The sequence below is a fragment of the Mesocricetus auratus genome, unplaced genomic scaffold (assembly GCF_017639785.1).
Source record: "Mesocricetus auratus isolate SY011 unplaced genomic scaffold, BCM_Maur_2.0 Super-Scaffold_100019, whole genome shotgun sequence".
Classification (NCBI taxonomy): domain Eukaryota; kingdom Metazoa; phylum Chordata; class Mammalia; order Rodentia; family Cricetidae; genus Mesocricetus; species Mesocricetus auratus.
In genome coordinates, this window is record NW_024429200.1 from 33,910,656 (window position 1) to 33,930,293 (window position 19,638).

Consider the following 19,638-nt stretch of genomic DNA (forward strand, 5'->3'; position numbering starts at 1 on the left):
ATCTTAAAAAGTAAGACCAAGAGTGTTAATTGGAGAGACCTGGTGTTGACCTGTGACCTCCACATGCCCAAACACATACTTACAAAGCACTCACACATACAAGTGCTCACACGAGCAGCACATATAACACACACACACAAATACAAATTAGAACAAATCAATAAAATGTCTATTAAGAATATGATTACAGGAAATTGATTTTAATTTGACATGAGATTTTTGTCTACCTTGAAGAAGGAAGCAGGTATTTAGAAACTGGAGAAGGCTTTATTTCCCTTTTTATTGCCAGAAGGGACACTATTAGGAAGCTGGGAAGTAAATCTAATTAGTAGAAAGGAATCACTAGCAAGAAAAAAAACGTCTCCATAAAAGGTTTTGTGAAATAAAGTCCTCAGGGCTTAGGGCACAGTCCCTCATGTTGGCATTGACCTTGCAACATGGATCTGATATTAAATGATCCCCCACAGAACTCATGTGTAGAAAAATTGGTCACCAGTTATTGGGCCTGTCTAACGGTGGCAGAGGCTGCAGGATACAGGACTCCCCACTGGAAGTCGGTTATTGGCAGCCCACCCTAAAAGGCTATCTTGGGCACTCAAGCCCTCCTTCTCTCCCTTTCTCTATGCTTCCCAGACCCACAATGTGAATAGCTTTGCTCCACCAGGCTCAACACACCATGATGTTTTGTTGCCCCAGACCCAGCAATACTAGAGCTAAGCGACCATGGATCGAAACCTTAGAAACTGGGAAGAAGAAGAGAAAAGTTTTTCTTTTAAGTTAAATTTCTCAAGACATTTTTGACACCAACCCTAGGCCAATAGAAGTACTTTTTAAACAGAGAAGCCTGCTTGTTAATCATGATTTGGAATTTTACACAGCTAAGCACAAAAGTCAGACTGGCTGCCAATCCCTGTGTTGGCTTGCAACTTAGATTACTTGCACTCTAAAATCAGTTGCAGAATAATTACCCAACTATAACACATCCTTCCGATTTCTACAACCTCCAAAAAACAGTAGTGTAACATCAGTAGTGTGCTTTTCTGTTTTGCTTTGTGTTGACAAAGCCTGTATTCTGGAGAAAGCATCGAGGCCCTAAGCAATGATCAAATCTTGTCACTGAGGATTGGTCCTGTTTTCCTCTGGACACTCACATCATGTTGAATTTTTGTCCTTGGCTTTGACATGTCCACCGGTCGAATGTGGCTCTTATAGCATCGGGCATCCTGGTAGGGTTTGGAATGAAAGAAGAACCCACAGGAACCAGAAAGCCCTGTCCTTTCATCTCTGTGTTGTTGTTTTCTTAAGCAAGACTTTCCCATAAACCTAGTTTATCCATTTTTGGTTAAGTCTCGGCCACTCCCACCCTCAATTATAAACAAGAAACACTAACTATATGGGCAAAAGGAGATGAGGATAGGCCATGAGCCAGGAGATCCCAATCCGCTGCATTTGCTATAGCAAACAGCTAGAAACTAAGTCATATCTTTTAACCTATTTCAGAATGAAGTTCACCATAGATTGAGACGGTTCAGAAAAAATCCAACTTTATTTACACACTACTAATAGGGGCCATCTTGAGCAATGGGTTGCCAGAATCACGATTTTTCTTTTTCATATAATCTTAGTCACAGCTAAGAAGAAGTTCTAAGTGGGATTTCCTTCTTAATAATATTATTGGTGGGGGGATGCCATCTATATTGTAAACACAAATGCCTCTTAAGAACAGAGGACCTCTAAATGTTTAAATAGATTCCCACATATCTTTTATTTACTTATTTGTATGCTTCTGAATGTATCATCTAATGCTCTAGCGACATCCCCCCAACTGCCAAGAAGCAAAGACCAGACCCCATCACTGTCATCATGGCAGCAACACTCATCTCCAGTGAGCAAGTCAAATCCCACCAGCTGTGTGTAAGAAAAATAAGGAAAGACACAGGTGGTGAAGAGAACAAGTGTAAGAAGCTGGACAAGAGACCAACAGGGAGACTGCTCACCCTGGGGTAACCATAGCCGTCACCCTTTGCTCCTCCAGTGACTAAGCTTAATTAGTCATGTGGCTTCTCTCTTCTATCTTGCCCTGCTTTCCACATCACGGTTGCATTTCTGTACTTGGGTTCCATGTAAGTCCATGTATACCTAAGGGTGACTTAAGGTTCCTCTCCCAGGAATACAGACTCAAGAAGACAGCACTTTCGGGTAGGTCATTTCTTCCACATCAGATGTTCCCTCCTGCCCAACCCATAACCAGCTTCTCTGGGTGTGGCCCTCTCTGTAGCGGCCCAGCTCCCCTAATGGTTTACCAGCTCACTGCATTCATGCTTTGGTTTCCTGAGTAACGTTTGTAACTCTAGTCACTTGCAGTTTTCCTCAATTAGTTTGCACAAAAGTGAATTCTTCCCTTCCTCAAGGTGGCAAAACTAGGTCTGTTGCTAATACTTCTTGTTTAATTCCCCAGAGGAACCATTTGGAGGTCACAGGCACCAATGTTCAGGAGTCAGCCCTCACCTTCCACCCTGTTGAAGCAAGGCCGCTCTTGTCTTTGTTGTTTGGCTGGCTGTGTACTCCAGGCTACCTGGCCTCCAACCTCATAGGTGATTCTCTTGTCTCTGCTTCTGACCTTGCCCTACAAATCATGAGACTTGAGCTGCACTCTGCCACAATAGACTTTTTGTGTCAGTTCCAGGAATCAAATGTGAGTCTTCAAGCTTGCACTGTACAATGAGTCATCTCCCTGACTCCTGTTTTGTTCTTGTGTTGTGTTGGTTTGGTTTTGATTTTTTGAGAAAAATTTTCTCGGTTGCCCTTCATCCAGGACTCTAAAACGAGATTGCCCAATGTGGGTGTAGTGTCAGAGGTCAAGTCCTGGTTTCTTCTCTGGCTCCGGCCTTGGCACGACCATAATTTCTCCCAAGATCATCCTGCTTTCCTGAGGCTTCCTGGCCAAGCAATTCACCTCCCTCCCTGGATCCTGGCTCACAATTGTAATAGTCCCTCTCCTTACATGAAGATTTCTTCCCACTGTCCCCACTTCAAAAGGAGACAAAAAAAAAAAAAAACAAGGCATGAGGTTGGGGAACTTGTTTTGAGTCATGTTCTTCTATTTGGCTGACAAAAGGCTTACACCACATTATTAATGACTAATGGGGGAATGGAGGGGCACATGGACCATTCAAAGATATCCTATAAATGTTTGCCTTAAGCCAAAATTGGCTTTACCCTTAAAACCAAGTAAACAACCCTAACAGTTAATAGAGGAAAACCCCCTATGCAAAAATGAGTTTAGTGATTGCAACCTTAATTTCCAGAACATTGGGACTCCAGTAATCATGCCATTGGTTAAGTACCCAAAAGTCACTGTGTTGTGTGCTTGTTTTTTTTCTCAGTTCAGTATTTTAAGAATTTGTGATATGAAGCTGGGTGTTGGTGGCGCATGCCTTTAATCCCAGCACTCATGAGGCAGAGGCATGTAGCTCTCTGTGAGTTCGAGACCAGTCTGGTCTACAAAAGCTAGTTACAGGACAGCCTCCAAAGCATCAGAGAAACCCTGTCTCAAAAACAAAAAACAAAAAAAAAAAAACAAACAAAAACAAAAAAGAATTTGTGATATGAGTTACTTACAGAACTGTTGCAAGGTGGTCATACTTTGAAAAGGATCTAGAGAGCTAAACCGAACATAAAAACTAGGCCCTGGGATCCCGCCTAGACTCAGAGCTGGTAAGTGGAGAACACTGAGCCGCTAACTCACAGACCCACCCACACCTAGTTCCACATTCCTGAATATGTAAGTAGATCTTTCTTGAAAGAGAGTTACAGAGAACAAGGACACAGCCTCAAACAAGGCTCCTTCCCAATTCGGTCAGGTTGACAATGAAGTCAGCCTCATTTAGATATAGAAACTGTTATCTGCCTGGTTGATTCATTTTGTTTATTTGAACAAAGGATTGTTTCATAGCCCAGGCTGCGGGCCTAGCATCTAGCCAGCTGACTACTGAACGTTCAGCAACAACAGCTCTAGCTGCCAAGAAAAATCACTGCAGCCTGTAACAATGATACAAGGTTCTCAAAGGCCGTTCTATGCTATCTCAAAAAAAAAAAAAAAAGACCTTGCTATAAATAGAAGGTTCATATGTCAATATTAAGGTTTAGGCTTTCCCTGTTCTTGTGTATAAAATATGAAAAAGTTTTTGGTACTTGACGAGTATATTCCCCAAACTCTCGGCTAGTGATTAAAAGGCGGTATCGTTTATGCATCTTCTTTGTTCTTAGGCTCATACTTAAAATCTAAGCATTTAGTTCATTTCTGGGACATAGGGTTGATTTTCTATACTTTATATAAGATTGACTTTATAAGTTCATTCCTATTGCTTGTTCTCATTGTAATTAAAACGAGGATGAGCTTGACACACTTTTGAAACTTGTATTCAAGGCAAGATGTTCAAACATTGTCTACAGGAAATATACCAGCATTTAGCCCTGTCATCCAGATGGACTTTGGGAGCCCATTCCACATGGAGGGATGCTGTCTCCGCCTGGACACATGGGGGAGGGCCTAGGCCCTGCCCCAGATCATATGACAGACTTTCGAGATCTCCCATGAAGGGCATCACCCTCCTTGGAGAGTGGAGTAGTGACTGGAGAAGGGATTGGGGAAGGGTTGAAGGAGGGAGAGGAGGGGAGGGACAGGGAGCTGGGTTTGGCATGTGAAGAAAACTTGTTTCTAATTTAAATTAAATTAAAAAAAACTAGTGAAAAAGAAATATACTGAATATTTAATTGCAGTGGTTTAAAAAAGTTTTTTATTATAAACACCACTTTTAGCTGAACTATGAGTATTAATTAACACTGACATGTATATATGTCATGAAATAAATCTGAAAATACCAGTATTGTCCTTTTGCTAAATTAATGTAATCATGATTATCCATGGATGTTCACAAAAAAATGCCACACAACTGGCCAGCTGACTGCATTGAATGTGCAAATGAATGGTTTCCTGACACTCTCAGGTCCCCACCTCTCCCCAGTGCCTCCCTTCCCAGCAGTACCTTGGCTCCTCCATTCAGGTGTGTGCCTGACAACAGCTTTGGCAAGACACAGCAGCTGTTCCTTTAATTGTCATCGATTCGGAACTGTCTTTGTCAAAGTCCCCATTTTACATCTGAGAAAGTGAATGCTTGCAACAATAAATAGCTCATGCAGCTTCACACACGGGAGCTTGGGAGATGCGTCTGTGGCTAACGCGCCATCAGAACAAGTGGAAGAGCATGGATTTGAACCCCAGAACCTGCCTAAAACGTGGACACAGTATGACAAGTCTGCGATCCTAGTATGCCTACTGTAGTGAGATGGGCAGAGGCAGGAGACTCCCCCAAAACAAACATGCCAGCTAACCTAGAGTCCACAGTAGCAGACAGCAAATGAGAGATCCTGATCTCAAAGAAGCGAAAGGTTCGGGACCCCTGAGGTTGTCCTCTGACAAATGCATGCCTGCCTTGACAAGTGCACCCTTCACCCACGCATACTCATGAAGGCGTGCTTGGGTGGCATCCCCCACAAACACAGTGTTTTAAAAAATATACAGAGAGAGATACTCTGGGTCTCCGGCCCCCAAACCAGTGTCTTCTTGCTTCTATTTCCCTACCTGTTCACTCTGGTATCCTTGTGGTGTCACAAGTCTGCAAAACTTGTTCTGCCTGCAGCCTTGCACAAGATATGCTGTTTTTAATAACATGCTTGTTTCTTCTTTTTCATAACAAAATAGTTCTTTTTCTTAGCCAGGCAGGAAACAGCATTAGATGATGTTTGTGGTCTCCTCTATCCCTCAAGAACAGGGAGGTCCACAAAAATGCCAAAGAAAGCAAATATTCAAGAAGGCAAAAGGAATGTGATGATCACTGGGGAACAAAATGCCCCTCCACGAGGTGAAATAAAAACTTGGAGAATTGAGCAATTATGCTTTCCATAACTGAAGACTACAAATAAAATATCTTTGTTTCCCTTCAATAAGAAACATGCATATTTATTATTTATTCTCTTCTGGTGTATAGGAATAACATCCACCACTTTGAGTGTTTGTTGAACTCTTTCTGACCTTTTGAAGTTTACTGAACTCTGTACCCTCCATAGGGTTCAAACTTGGTGGGTTTTTAGTTGCCTCTGAGGCCAACTTTAACAACCTCCATAGACTCTCCCCTTTCCAAGATCCTATGTCATCTCCTGCAGATCCCGGCTCCCTTGATTTTGGGGTTGTAAAGATACACTCCATTGACACCAACTTTAGTTTCTGAACCAGTAAAAATGTCTAACACCCACACTGAGCCCAGTGGCAAGAGTGGAAAACTTCTCTGGACCCCCATTTCCCCCCTATCTTCTTCTATGTGGAGGTCAGGGACAGAAGACATACAAAAAGGTATGCAGTGTTTGCTTACCAGTGGCCGTCATGATTTCTGCCCTTGGTCAGGTGGGCTTCCAAATGCTGTGTCCCTTGGGAGACACCTGATCATTCTCTGGCTCTTCACCGTACTGGCCACCCAGCACGGGAAGGTGATCCCTGTGGGCCTCTCACACTCTCCCTTAGATCCCATTCCGATACATTCCAGCCTGCAGATGTTTGCTGCTGGGTCTCTTCTCTTGGAGAATCTCAGTGAGGGCGTGCTTCCACGTTATAGTTCAAGTCTAGAACCCTCCGTGGCATTCATTGGCCCTACAGGTGACTCTTGTGCCATTTTTCTGCCAGGCAGGGGAAATGGGCTTCAAGGGAACAGCTTCGGCTGTTCATTTTCTACACTCCAAGTTTTCTTCATAAGTTTCTTTCCCATTGCTCAGGTAGGCAAAAAAAAAAAAAAAAAAAAAGCAGTTTGGCAGATCCATTGCACAAGTAGCCACTCAACTGAAAAATGAGATTCCAAGCTCAGCATCTTACAAACAAATCTAATCTCTACAAGTCTTCCCCTTGGAACTTGACATTGGCTTATTAGAAAGAGCAGAAGAAAGAGACACACAGCTCTTTCTGCAGCCGTGACTTGCAGCTCAACACTTCCTTGAAGATTAGCAGCCAGAGAGCGATAAGTGGAGTAGCAGAATGGACTTATTTCTTATTAAAGTCCAATTGTCCTCCACCTTGCCTGCTTGTCACTGATTTTGGAACCACATTGCCAAATCTTAAGAAACAGGAAAGATCTCCATACACAATGAACAATTCAGCCTTAAGAAGGGAAATTAGGGACTGTTACGATGGCTCAGTAGGTAAAGGTTGACAAGCCTTGACAACCTGAGTTCAATCCATAGGACAGAAGATGGAGATAGATGGAGAGATGGAGATAGATGGAGAGATGATAGACGGAGAGGACCAACTCCCACAAGCTGTCCTCTGACCGCCACACATGTTGTGTCGCATAGACACCCACACATACATATGTGCGTATATACATACAACTAACAAATAAAAAATTTTGAAGAAACTTTGGCATTTCTGATAACATGCATAGGACATTTACTAAATGAAATAAACCAGTTATAGAAAGACCACGGCCACTATCCTCACACTCTAAAACAATGGCACTCAAAAAGAAGAGTCAGATGTTTTGTCAATATTTTCTCATTTGCTCATCCAACATACCTATATATTATCATCTCACTTAAGAGATGACATGAAGAAAAATCATAGAGAGGGTCAACAAACGGACAAAGCCACAATGAAGCCTATTCTACAGAAATGAGTACAGATGCCACATGAGGGCAGGGGAATTCCATAATCTCACATCATGTTTGGTACGTAACAGACATCAATAAATATATATCAGGTTTACCAATGAGGGAAATAAATAGTTCAGCGTCATGCTTAGGAATGGTGAACTGGGATGTAAATCCATGGCCTTTGAATGGTCAATGAAATCCTCACACCAGCGCTGATGATTACATTATCCATCCACTCATACCTACCTGTCAGTGCAGCACTTCATTTGTTTCCCCATATGGGAATCGAGCCATGCAATGCCTCTATACCCACACATGTTAAAGCAATTAGAAAGTCCAAGCCCAATTTGAGTGTATCCTGCCTGGACTTGACATTTTTGTATCTTGCATTTTCCACGGCAGAATCCTTTACATTCCCCAAGTTCATTCTCTCCTAAACTTATCCGTTTTCAATTATTTGATAAGCAGTAAATATATTTATGGCAGTTTTCATTTTATAATTGTTATAGTTTTTTTAATGTGGTTCCTCCATCACATGTAAAAAGGAGTTTGTCTCATTTAGGCACTAAGCACATAGAATATGCCTAACACTGTGGATGGATGGATGGATGGATGGATGGATGGATGGATGGATGGATGGATAGATGGAAACAAATTACTGGATGAATTACTAGGAGGACAGATGTGAATAAAATGAATTTTTAATTTCAGGTGGTTGACACCATCTAGATGCACCTTGGTTAACGGTAGTTTCAAAACTAAAAACGTGACTGAGTTTAGTGACTCAGTTTAACAAGTTTGAAACAAGCCATGGCTTATGTATACATAAGGAAATACCAGAAAAACTCTTTTCAAGTATTTCTTTTAGAAGTGAAAGAAAAAGAGTGCTGGTTCTTGCCGGCACTATTAGAAAGGAATCAACAAGATGAGGCGCTGAGAAATTAGAAGACTCAGGAACGGGGTGGAGACATGCGCAGGGCCTGAAGACGAAGGCTAAGTTTCCTCTCAACCTTGCTGGTGCTTATTGAATCCCAAGAGTCCTTTTCCTCCTTTGCCCCAGCAACAACAAAGAGGGGGATGTAGCTGCTCAGGCCGGGGTGGCAAGTAGGGACAGGAGATCAATGACTGGTCCCTCCTGGTTCCACCCCAAAGCTCTACAGTGTGAGTTCCTGAGACACAAACTAACTGAAAGTAGCAAGACCATATTGGCATGTGGCCCTGGATAGCAAGATTACAGTTGTCCAGAGGTATAGCAGCCTCCAGTAATAACTCTGAAGTGAACCCTTAAGTGAACCAGGGGTTGAGAAATATAGAAGAGCAGTGTGCACAGTTGATGTGGAGGCCAGAGGAGAAAAGAGGGGCGTGGCAGCCCAGCACCACACAATGTCCCTGTCTGAACAGAAAGTGGCCTGGATGTTTGTTCTTGGCATTGACCAAACACTCTGGCTACTTCCCAGACAGGACAATATGTTCCCCGATGAGAGCCTAAAGGACTTAAAAGCATGTTTGCTTGTGCAACCACCGAACAAAGTTACTCCTTGTCACAGATGACCTCACTGGGGCGTCAGGAGGAGGGTTCTGGCTTCAGCCCTGCTCTGTAAGTCCCACGAATCGCTTCATCAAAGGTACATTACTGGTATATGGCCATGGCGCTCAAGTAGCTGGGGCTGAAATGATTTTTTAGGGAGCCTGAATGTTCCTGTAAATCATGGTTCAAAAATACTCCCTTGCAAAGAGTAAATATAGCTATGGTCTCAGATAACCTCCTTTACCGTCACAGAGGCAGCCTTTAGAAGCTTGCACCTGTTTCCCCAGTGAGCTCCTCTGGCTGGGCATGATTACTCACCCTGTGGGAGCTAAGATAACACAGTTCCAGCATCCAATGCCAGCCTGCAGGCACTGACTCAGCATCTCACTCTCCCTTATCTGGAAGTTGAAATCCCAGTAAAGGAGGGTTAATCAGCCAGTCTGAGGTGTCCCTTCTGGGCCTCATGGGCCTTCCAGTGAATAGAAAAGGGGTCATTGGGATTACTGTTTACCCAGGCCCTCTGGATAAACAACCTAGGCTCGTTTGCTTGGATTCTAACAAGAAACAGCAGCCAAATTATGGTAGAGTATCTTTGGAAAAAACCAGCTTCCTCACCACACACTAGTTCTTAAGGACCAAGTGCACCATAAAGAGTAGAATCATCAACAGAACTTTCTTTAAAGCTGGCTGTGTTTGTAGGTAGCACATTGTCCAATGACTCCTTGTGGATCTTCCTCTCAGGGTCTTGCCCTATGGTGACTGACTATTTAGTCTTTTTTACTCCCTCTCCTGACATGCCATTTTCTCTAAATGTCATAGCTCCATTGGCTCTATTTTCCATCCTGATCCATAAATTCCTCAGATTTAGCAGGACACAGTTTCTTTTGCATGAGAGCCAGAAGAATATAAATGTTTAACAACAGAGCAAAACATGAACGTACATTATTTGGTGGTAATTGAGCTTGCATTCTGTCCACACCTCTAATTAACTGTGTGACATTGGGAAATTGCATGACTTCTCTGTGTCACAACGTAAGAGTCTAGACAATGTAGTATTTTCATAATGTTGGGTGAGATAAATCAACCAAACTGTATATGTAGCATCACTATGTCTATTGTATTTAAATCTAAAAGAATGAAGTAACAGACTTAATGGCCATTCCAGTGTTGAATTCACCAAGTCACTAATAAATAGAGACAAAGAAAGCATAAAACAGGATTTGAAAATTCCAGATGTGATCAGCCCTTTTGACATTATGGATCAATGATCTTGATAAAGTCATAGAACTTTCCAGTTCTCACTTCCTCAAGTGTGAAATAAAGGTGTCAACAGCTGTATAGTGACTCTACCAGTAGTATTCAACTGAGGCCTTTGTGAGAGTGTGGTAATCATTCTAGAATAACCACTAATGAGAGATGATACTACATTCCTTCAGTCACAATAATTGGTATCCAGTGTCTCCTGCCTCTAGGCAATGACAGCAACAAATAACACACCAGGCTAAGAAGGGTCTCGCAGTTATGTGAGAATGAGCTGCTCTTTTCTGCTTTTTATTCTAATGAGGCCTCAGACCTCCTTGGAAGTTCAGCTCACATGCAAAGAGGGCCTTCTCCCGTTCCAAGGCCTTACAAAGCAGTCATCCCTGGAGAGGACTTTATAAACACACAGAAGTTTATCTTTCCAATTTCTAGATGTCTCTCAATCTAGGAATGCTGGCAACACAATAAACCATTATAGCAAGTCAAAGTTATTTACCATCATTAGCTCTCAGCGAACCTTAAGTTAAAACTCCAGAGACAACCACTACACACTCAGCATGATTAAAATTGGGAAGAGTAATGTCACCGACTATGGACAAGAATGCCCAGCAATGAGAGCTCTCATACACTGTTGAAAGTGAAAATAAATGGTACTTTGGAAATTTTTTAATACATTTATAGAGAAGTTTAAAAGTAAGTCCCCTTTGCTGAAGATAAGAGGCATTTTGGACCTAGAAGTTTGAGTAATCAAACCTGACCCAGATACATCCTCCCTGAGGACTAGTAGCAGGAGGTGCCATGCAAGCTATCAAGGGAAGAAGGCATCAGTTGTCTTACCCAGTTAAAACACTTATCAACCATTGAAAAATAACCAACAGATCAAGATATCCCTAAATGTGCAATAGTGGCACTTACATCTTGGAGGTAACCAAGAACTGCCTAATGGGACATAAGGCACAGTTAATAGGAGGGACACATTTCTGGTACTTTAAACTCAACCAGCTATCCATGGCTAGTATGGCCATGTGTCTTGGACAAGAACTTATTACTGCCACTTTCCCAAACCAGTATAATTCCTAACTACATTCTAAATGCTTATCCTTATATTCACATGTAAGTAAAGGTCTCAGTCTCACCAAAGATGCTCTGGTCTGTTTTTGTTTTTGTTTTTGTTTGTTTTCTGCATCAGACAAAGACGATTACAGAAAGCCATAGTTAGCCAAAATGGAGAGAACAAATGACCATGGGTACTCAACTCCAATTGATACATCTATAACACAACCTCTACACCCAAGGTTTAGGACACATCATGAAAGAGAGACTACAAGGACTGGAAGAGCCAGAGGACCAAGAAAGCTTTTGGAGATTGTATCTTCTGGAAATGACAGAAAAGTTACACCCATGAAATTTCAGCCATACAGCTGTCTAAACAAGACTCAGTCAATGATAGCACCAGTTAACATGCCAGCTTGGATAAGGGAAACTGCGTGGATCCCCAAGCCGAAATGAAGAGCTAAAAGGATTAATGGGCCCCTGAGTGAGGGTAGTCTTTTTCAATGATGAGCTCCCTAATTCATTCGGACATCCCTGAAAACATGTACATATAAACAACACAAGTCCAGCTTACTAAACTGTCTTTCCCAAGAAAAATGAAAATATGTCCTCAAAATTACTTACACAAGAATATTTTGTTGTACCCATCCCTCATGGGGGTCTTTTGACCTGTTTGTGACTAGGAGCTTCTAGCAAAACACTTCTTGTCCTCTCCTCCCAGTAAGGCCTGCATGCAAGTTCCTGTTTTCTGTCCATCCTAATTGTCTAAATACTAATTCCTGGTTTTGGCCCACTCATTGCCGAGGGCCCTGGGAGCATAGGTCTCACAGAGCCTTATATTAGTTATTTTTCTGCTGCTATGATAAAATCTGATGACCAAAATCAATTTAGGGAAGAAAGGGTTTACTTTAGAGGAATACAGTCCATCATGGTAGAAAGGCTTGGGTGGAGCAACAAGAGCAGGAAACTGGCTGATTCCATTACATCTTTATTCACCCATAGGAAGCTGGGGGGTGTGGCAGGAAGTGAGGTCAGGCTATAAACACTTAAAACCTACCTCCAGTGATGTACTTTCTCCAGCAAGGCTCCCACTCCTAAAGGTTCCAAAACTTCCCTAAACATTACCACCAGCAAAGGATCAAGTATTCAAACACATGAGCCTATGGGGGTGTTTCTCATTCAAACCACCACAAGTCCCTAGCTTCTTAAACTGTGGAACATGTTGCTGAATGTAGGGTGGTGACATTTTACAACAGTAAAAGTTTCCTGAACAAGAAACAACAAAAAATTGAGCCTAATAAAGCATATAATGAATCTGGAGTGATTGAAGCAGCTCTCAACCCATCATATCATGACTTCACTGCCTACTTTTTGGTTCTGAACACTGTACATGCCTTCCCTCCATTTAACACCCACAAGAGCTGACTATTGTGTGTTGGTAACTCCTGTGTTTTTAATTGTACAAAGCTTTATTTTCTTACAGATACATATTAACTTAAGTACTGGGGAGGAAACTTTGATATTTGCCTGAGCATTATGTAATTTGAGTTGTATGTTTTAGAATGTTTGATGTTAAAAAATTTTAGTTTAGGTTGCTGAGTTTCATTTAAGAAAATTTAAATGAATTTTGACTTGGGTTTAGCGCAAAATTTCTAACACATTCTTGCATGCCTCTTCTGATCCAAAGAAACCCAAAACCCTGTACTGATAGTCCTCACCACCTTCTGAGTCCTTCCAGGAGGGCAATACTGACCAGGGGCCTCAGAGGACATTGAGAGTAGAACTCAGAAATGACGAATCTATTTCATCCTGTCTATCATCTCCAAGTAATTAGGAGAGGAGGTCCACACACAGCAGCGAGGAGGCTTCTGCAGGGGTCTGCACTATCAATGGTGAATACTGTCTGCAGGTGGTACACATAGTGTGTGCTTTGTCTTTTGTCCTCCCCCAACAGCTTGGGTTTAAGCACCACATAACACTCAGATAAGGAAGGCGAGGTATGAGGAAGCACGTTTCCAGGGAATTAGATATCTCTGTTTCAATGCAGGAAAAAAATATTGGCTTAAAACTGATTCAAATATCGACATGTTGAGAGAACGCCCCCTCTGAGCTGACGACTCCATGCCGTCAATGTCTACCATCTGCTGATGGACGTAATTCTTCTTGCCAGCTGCGGCGTGCGGAGATACATTCACGTGTGATTGCTACATATGTGTGTCTAGGCTTTGATGGCTTGTTTGTGGGCTACAAATCACTTGCTTATAGAAAACTGGAAGGAAAAAATGTCAAGTATAAATAATAATTGTAATTAGTCAAAAGCTGGGCTGGTGGTGTAACTCAGTATTTGTGGGAGATTATTTTCCTGACATGCTTGAAGCCCTGGAGTAGGTGGGAGGAAGAAGAGGAATAGGAGGAGGAGAAAGAAAAGGGTGAGGACGAGGGTTGGGGAGAGGGAGGAATAGAAAGGAACTGGGTTTTGGTGTTGGTTTTTTTCACTGTCCCATCAACTGCAATGAAACACAAATACTCTTACAGTCCCTAGTGGCCAAAGGTCAAAACTGCCTCTGAGCTTGTCAGTGGCCAGCTGTTTTGCTGTCACTTGGGAAGTATTCCTTTTGTGCTTTCTCTCCAAGAAACACATTTATGACCCTGTGATGAACATGTCTGACTTTGAGCATCACCATGTGAGGTACTGTAACCTCGATCAGACATTTGGTCCTCTTCTCTGACATTTCAGGGAAAGGAGGCAGAACCCTGAAGGCCTCACTTAGGAAAGTTTTCTTGTTACCTCTCGGGTACCTTTTGTTTCTAGCTTGGTCTTTAACCCCTCACCCACATCCATTGCTAGAAAGAAAACAAATTTTCTGTATTTGGGGGCTTTCAAACTGGAATCAAGGAAACTAAGAATTGAAGAGGGTGGCAAAATGCACCCTATAATTCACAGAATGCATAACCAGTCATTAGGAAGATCCTAGATTGCCTTCTAGATGCCCACACTGAAATTCTACCCCAGGGGAGGTAAAAAGCACAACCAGGAGAGCAGATGAAAAACAGAAAGGAAGGAAGGACAGAAGGACGGAAGGGAGGGAAGGAGGGAGAGAGAGAGAGAGGGAGGGAGGAAGGAAGGAGAGGGGAAAAAAGAAAACTAAATGAACAGAACTATGAATGGAATTGTATATTTCTAGGCTGTACACAAAAAACCTAGCCACAATCGAGGCTTCATTTTAGAAGTGATTGTTGCCTACTTCTGCATAGAAGTGTGGCAGAAGAAAGTCTACCATGGTATCCCCTTCAAACCACATTACCAAAAGCCAAGAGCCATTCATTACTTGGCTTTGACTGCTATACTTTGGAGCGTTACTCCGTAGTTTGGGAAATTGTCACAATGAAAGGGCAATAAACTAGATAGAAGTTACGTCTTAGCCTTACAAGCCTGGGCGTGCCATCCAGCACTACAGTTCTGCAGTGTAAACATCTCCAGGCAGTGAGGCACCTTTCAGTCAATGACTGGAGGTTAAGGATGTCCATGAGTTTTAGACATAGGGTTTGTGCCATTTTGTTTCATTCCTCAAAGCAGCTTGTGTGTAAGGTGTTTAATCATGATTATCTAAATTAGAAAAAAATGAGGACTGGGTCTGTGGCTCCATGGGACAGTGCTTTCCTAGCCCTTGTAAAGACTTGGGTTCAAGAAAGAAAGAAAGAGAGAAAGAAAGAAAGAGACAGAGAGAAATAAAGAAAGAAAGAAGGAAAGAAAGAAAGAAAGAAAGAAAGAAAGAAAGAGGGAAAGAAAGAGGGAAAGAAAGGAAGAAAATAAAGGTCACATAGATGATTGTTATGACTGTTCTCCAATATCTTGGAGAGTTAAACAGAGCCTCCTTCCAATGGGATTATCCCAGATGGGCCTATGGATGGTGTACATGCTTTCATGGAAGGGGGAGAAGATCACAACACCCTTCATCTGAGTATTGAGCAACTCCCTCCACCTGTCGTATGCAACCCTGTCCTAATTGCATATGGCCTGGGAAAGAGCGAGAGTGGATAGACCAGGGGAAGACTAGGGGAGGGGAGTGCTCTCTGTTACAGGGACAGCCCCATCCCTGCTAGACAAAGGTCTTCTAGACACAGCTTGCTGCAGGGTAGGAGCACCAATATCCCTGTAAGTAATCTATGCTCTCTAAGGAAGCTCAAGAAACTCATTGGCTCCCCAGAGTGAACTTTGGTGGAATCCTGCCTCAGTTTGTCACTGAACCCTTAGGAGAAGGGATAGATGTTGTTTAAGTCTCCCATGGAAGGAATTTTAGTGGCGTTAGTAAATAGCACCATCAAGGTGCTTGTCCCTATGCCTCACAACAGTGGAGATGAACAGTTCATTTCTTTATGACATCACCACAGAATTAACAGTAGTTACTCAAGACACAATTGGCTGGCACCTAAACTTTCTTTGCTGGATTGTCCTCTCATGGTCCACCTAATGTCAGTCCTGGGATATCCCTGAAGGCCTGTAATCATGCCAGTGCCTCTGTAAACAATTCATTTTTGAGTCCTGCCTTGCTGAGAACTACAGAGGCCCGAAGCTCCAAAGCCTGCTTCCAGTCCATCAGTCCCTGGTGCCCTGGGAAAGAGTATCTTCCTTAATAGATTTTTTAAACTACTTGTATTGGAATATTTTTAAATGAAAGGATATTTCAAAATATAATCCCTGTCCCACTCAAAAATAAATCAGTCTGTAAGACTTGATTATTTTATAGGCAAGGAAAAAGAATTAATTAGTATCATGGATACATTTTCAGCACTATGTATTTATCATTTGTTTGTTAGTTTGATGAATTAAGGACAATTGAGATGAGAGTGATGATATGGACTCTTCCCCATGATCTAAGACATTTTACCATGTGATCCTAGAAATTTCTGTCCTCATGCTGCCCTCTTATATAACATGGTCATCTCTCCCTCCTTTGTATCTGTCTATATGATAGGTATAGGTGACTCTCAGTATTCGTTCCAATGCCAACTATTCCTCTAACCTTAATGGCTCTTCAGCACTTCTATTTCCCCAGCCCCATCCTCTCTCAAATCATGATCTAACCCACTTGTCTGTCTGCTGACTGCCTTCCCTGGCCACAGTGACCACCCTGGTACCACTGATACCAACTCTACTCCCATGTTCTCATTGCCTGTACAATGCTATACGGTTTTGCACCTCAGGATCCTGAGAGGACCCCAAAGTAGGACTTGGAGAGAATTTATCCAAACACTATTCACAGAGGAAACGACAAAGCAGGCTGAAGTGGTCTGAGCAGCTGTTCAGTGGAAACCTTGACTTCATCCGGGTCTGAAGGAGCAAAGCAGTTCCAATAACCCAGGGAGAGTAGAAACACGGGAGAGAGGCGTCTCCCAGGTGACGTGGTCATGTCACAGAACCCAATCCCTAGCAAGCAGCCAGCCCAGGAAGAGGAGACAGGACTGGGTCATGTCCTGTAGTTGTTCCCATTGGCTGAATCCAAGGAGCTAGGATTCCAGTTGAGATATGCATGGAAGTCATGCTGCCAAGACCCTGAGGGAGTGGGTTCAGAAGGGCAACTCACATTTTACAGTTCCCTTCCTCCATCAAATGGCTTAAAATTTGCATTAGCACTTAACTGCCCATTAGCCTGACTTTCCTCTTTCCCCAGACTTATTAAGGGAGGGAGGGTAGGTCTTTCTTTATGTCTCTGAGCACACAGTATCTGGGCTCCTGGGTTGATCACCCATCTTCAACCTCCCTCATATGTAGCCCATAGTAAGAACTCTGTTTTGTTAGTACCTCCCTACTTGGTAAGCCCAAATCCTGACTGATTCAGGGCCATGTTTAATTCTGAAAGTACAAAGTGCATCCCTATTTTATTTCCTGGGCTGAATTAGCAGATATTTGCATAATCATTACCCAACATCATTGAGGCATACCTCTATCTAAGAAAACCAATTAGTAAAGAACAAATTTAAACACAACTAATCTACTTCATGTTGCTTAAAAAGACAGGAGGGAAGAAAAGAAAATCAGCCTGTGTTATGGATTGCATCTCATCTGTGGCCACTTGAATAAGGCAACATAGCACTGAAACACAGCTTCCAAATATGGCTCCCAAAACTCAGCCCAATCAATCATTTTATGACAAAAAAACAAAACAAAAAACAAAAATAAAAATAGCTCAATTAGTATTAAAGCAGACACTATATCCGTTCATTCTTGAGTTCTTAGAAAATAGACTAAAGCACTGAGTCACTGAAAGTGAATCTTTTGGGCAGCAGGGATTTTGTTTGTTCTTTTGTTTGTTTTGAGTTGTTATCTTTTTTCGAGACAGGGTTTCTTTGTGTATCCCTGATTGTCCTAGAACACTCTGTAGACTAGGCTAGTCTCAAATTCAGAGATCCACCTGCCTCTGTCTCCCAAGTGCTGGGATTAAAGGTGTGCGTCACAACTGCCCAGCTCTGAAAGTGAGTCTTGCTTAATGTTTCATCCACTTTTAACTCACTGCGTGTGAGACAGTACTAAATGTATTATTCCAATAAAAGAGAATAAAGAATGGATTTCTCCAGTCTTCCCAGTCCCTGATCTGTGATGAGCAGAGACTGCCTACTCTGTGATGAGCAGAGACTGCCTACTCTGTGATGAACAGAGACTGCCTTTGGGAACCTTCTGCTGAGCCGAAACTCGTGGGCCCTCCCATTCCTTTTTCACTGAAGACAGGAGCAGAGGGACACCCTCTTTGCCCACATGGAAAAATTTCAGGTGACCCTACAACCAACCAAACTGAACAAGGAGCTTTTGCCTCCCATGTAAATTTACTTACAAAAGAGCAATGTTTCTAAAAGTTATCTGCTTGCCTGTTTGCTAATCTTCCACAGCAATGTTTTTTTTCTCTTCCGTCCTTCACCTCAGGAAGGCCCAGGAAAGTTCCAGATCTTATCTACCCTGTCCTCACTGACCTCCCTCCCCATCCCTGAAGAGGCTGGCACAGAGTGAATAGGAGTCTCCCATGCATCTGCTCCAGTGATAGTTTTAGTCAAAAGGCGCATTACCCAACTGATAGAAACCTCTGTGTAAATTACAGAGACTATCATGGCATCAAAGGTGGTGATAATAATAAAATGGCTACTGTGTGGTCTGCTCTGTACTGATTTGGCCTTCAAAATGATCCTATTAGTTTTGTGAGGTAAATAACACTCTTAGTGGAGATATGCCATTTCCCATAAATTTGGGGTGAGATGAGGGTGAAAAACAGGATAAGAACATGCCAATTGCCGGAGTCCAGACTTGTGTGTCTGCCCAGCATGTGTCTATAGCATGAACCCATAGCATGTGTCTATAGCATGTGTCAAGGAGTCACTGGCTGTGATACTTGCATTTCAAAGGAAATTAGTCAGTAGATAAACTCTTCTTTAAAAGTTTCAAAAACTATATGAATTTAGAACTTCGTGATTTTGTCACAGTCAATTGATCTGGAATAACCAAGATGGAATGTGCTACTGCCCCTTCCCAGGCTGATAACTTTCAGCAAATGGTTTGTTACTTTTCTTACCACCACCCCCATCTTCTCCCAACTACCGAGTTGTTATCAGAACCTACTGGGCTCCAAATGGAAGGACAAGTGGAGCTTTAACCCTGGGTTATTAACAAGAACACAAGTGTGTGTGGATTCAGAGAAGGGCGGAAGACCAGAGAGGAGTCTCTCTCGCGTATCAAAGCTTCCACCTCTCCTGGAACATTCTGAAGAGGGTTGTTTCTCTTTGGGACATTAAATGTCTATTTACAGAAAGCACTCCCAGAAAGTACAAAGGCATCATGAGGGTACAATTTCCTCTGTGGCTTTGTCCAGGGATAAGTAAACAGTGAGAATGGAGGGAAATGAAAAGCCCAGAATGCCAGAGATGGTGAGAAGTGGGCCAGATGCATTCAGTTCAATTTTCTTCTTGTTATTAAAGTACACTTACTAAAATGGCAACAGCTTCCATTTTATTTTGTTCCAGCGACATTTTCCCCTTTACTTTCTTTTGAAAACATTATTTGTTGACAGACACAATTCTTCATTCTGCCACTTTTTCTTAATGTTGAAGAAAGC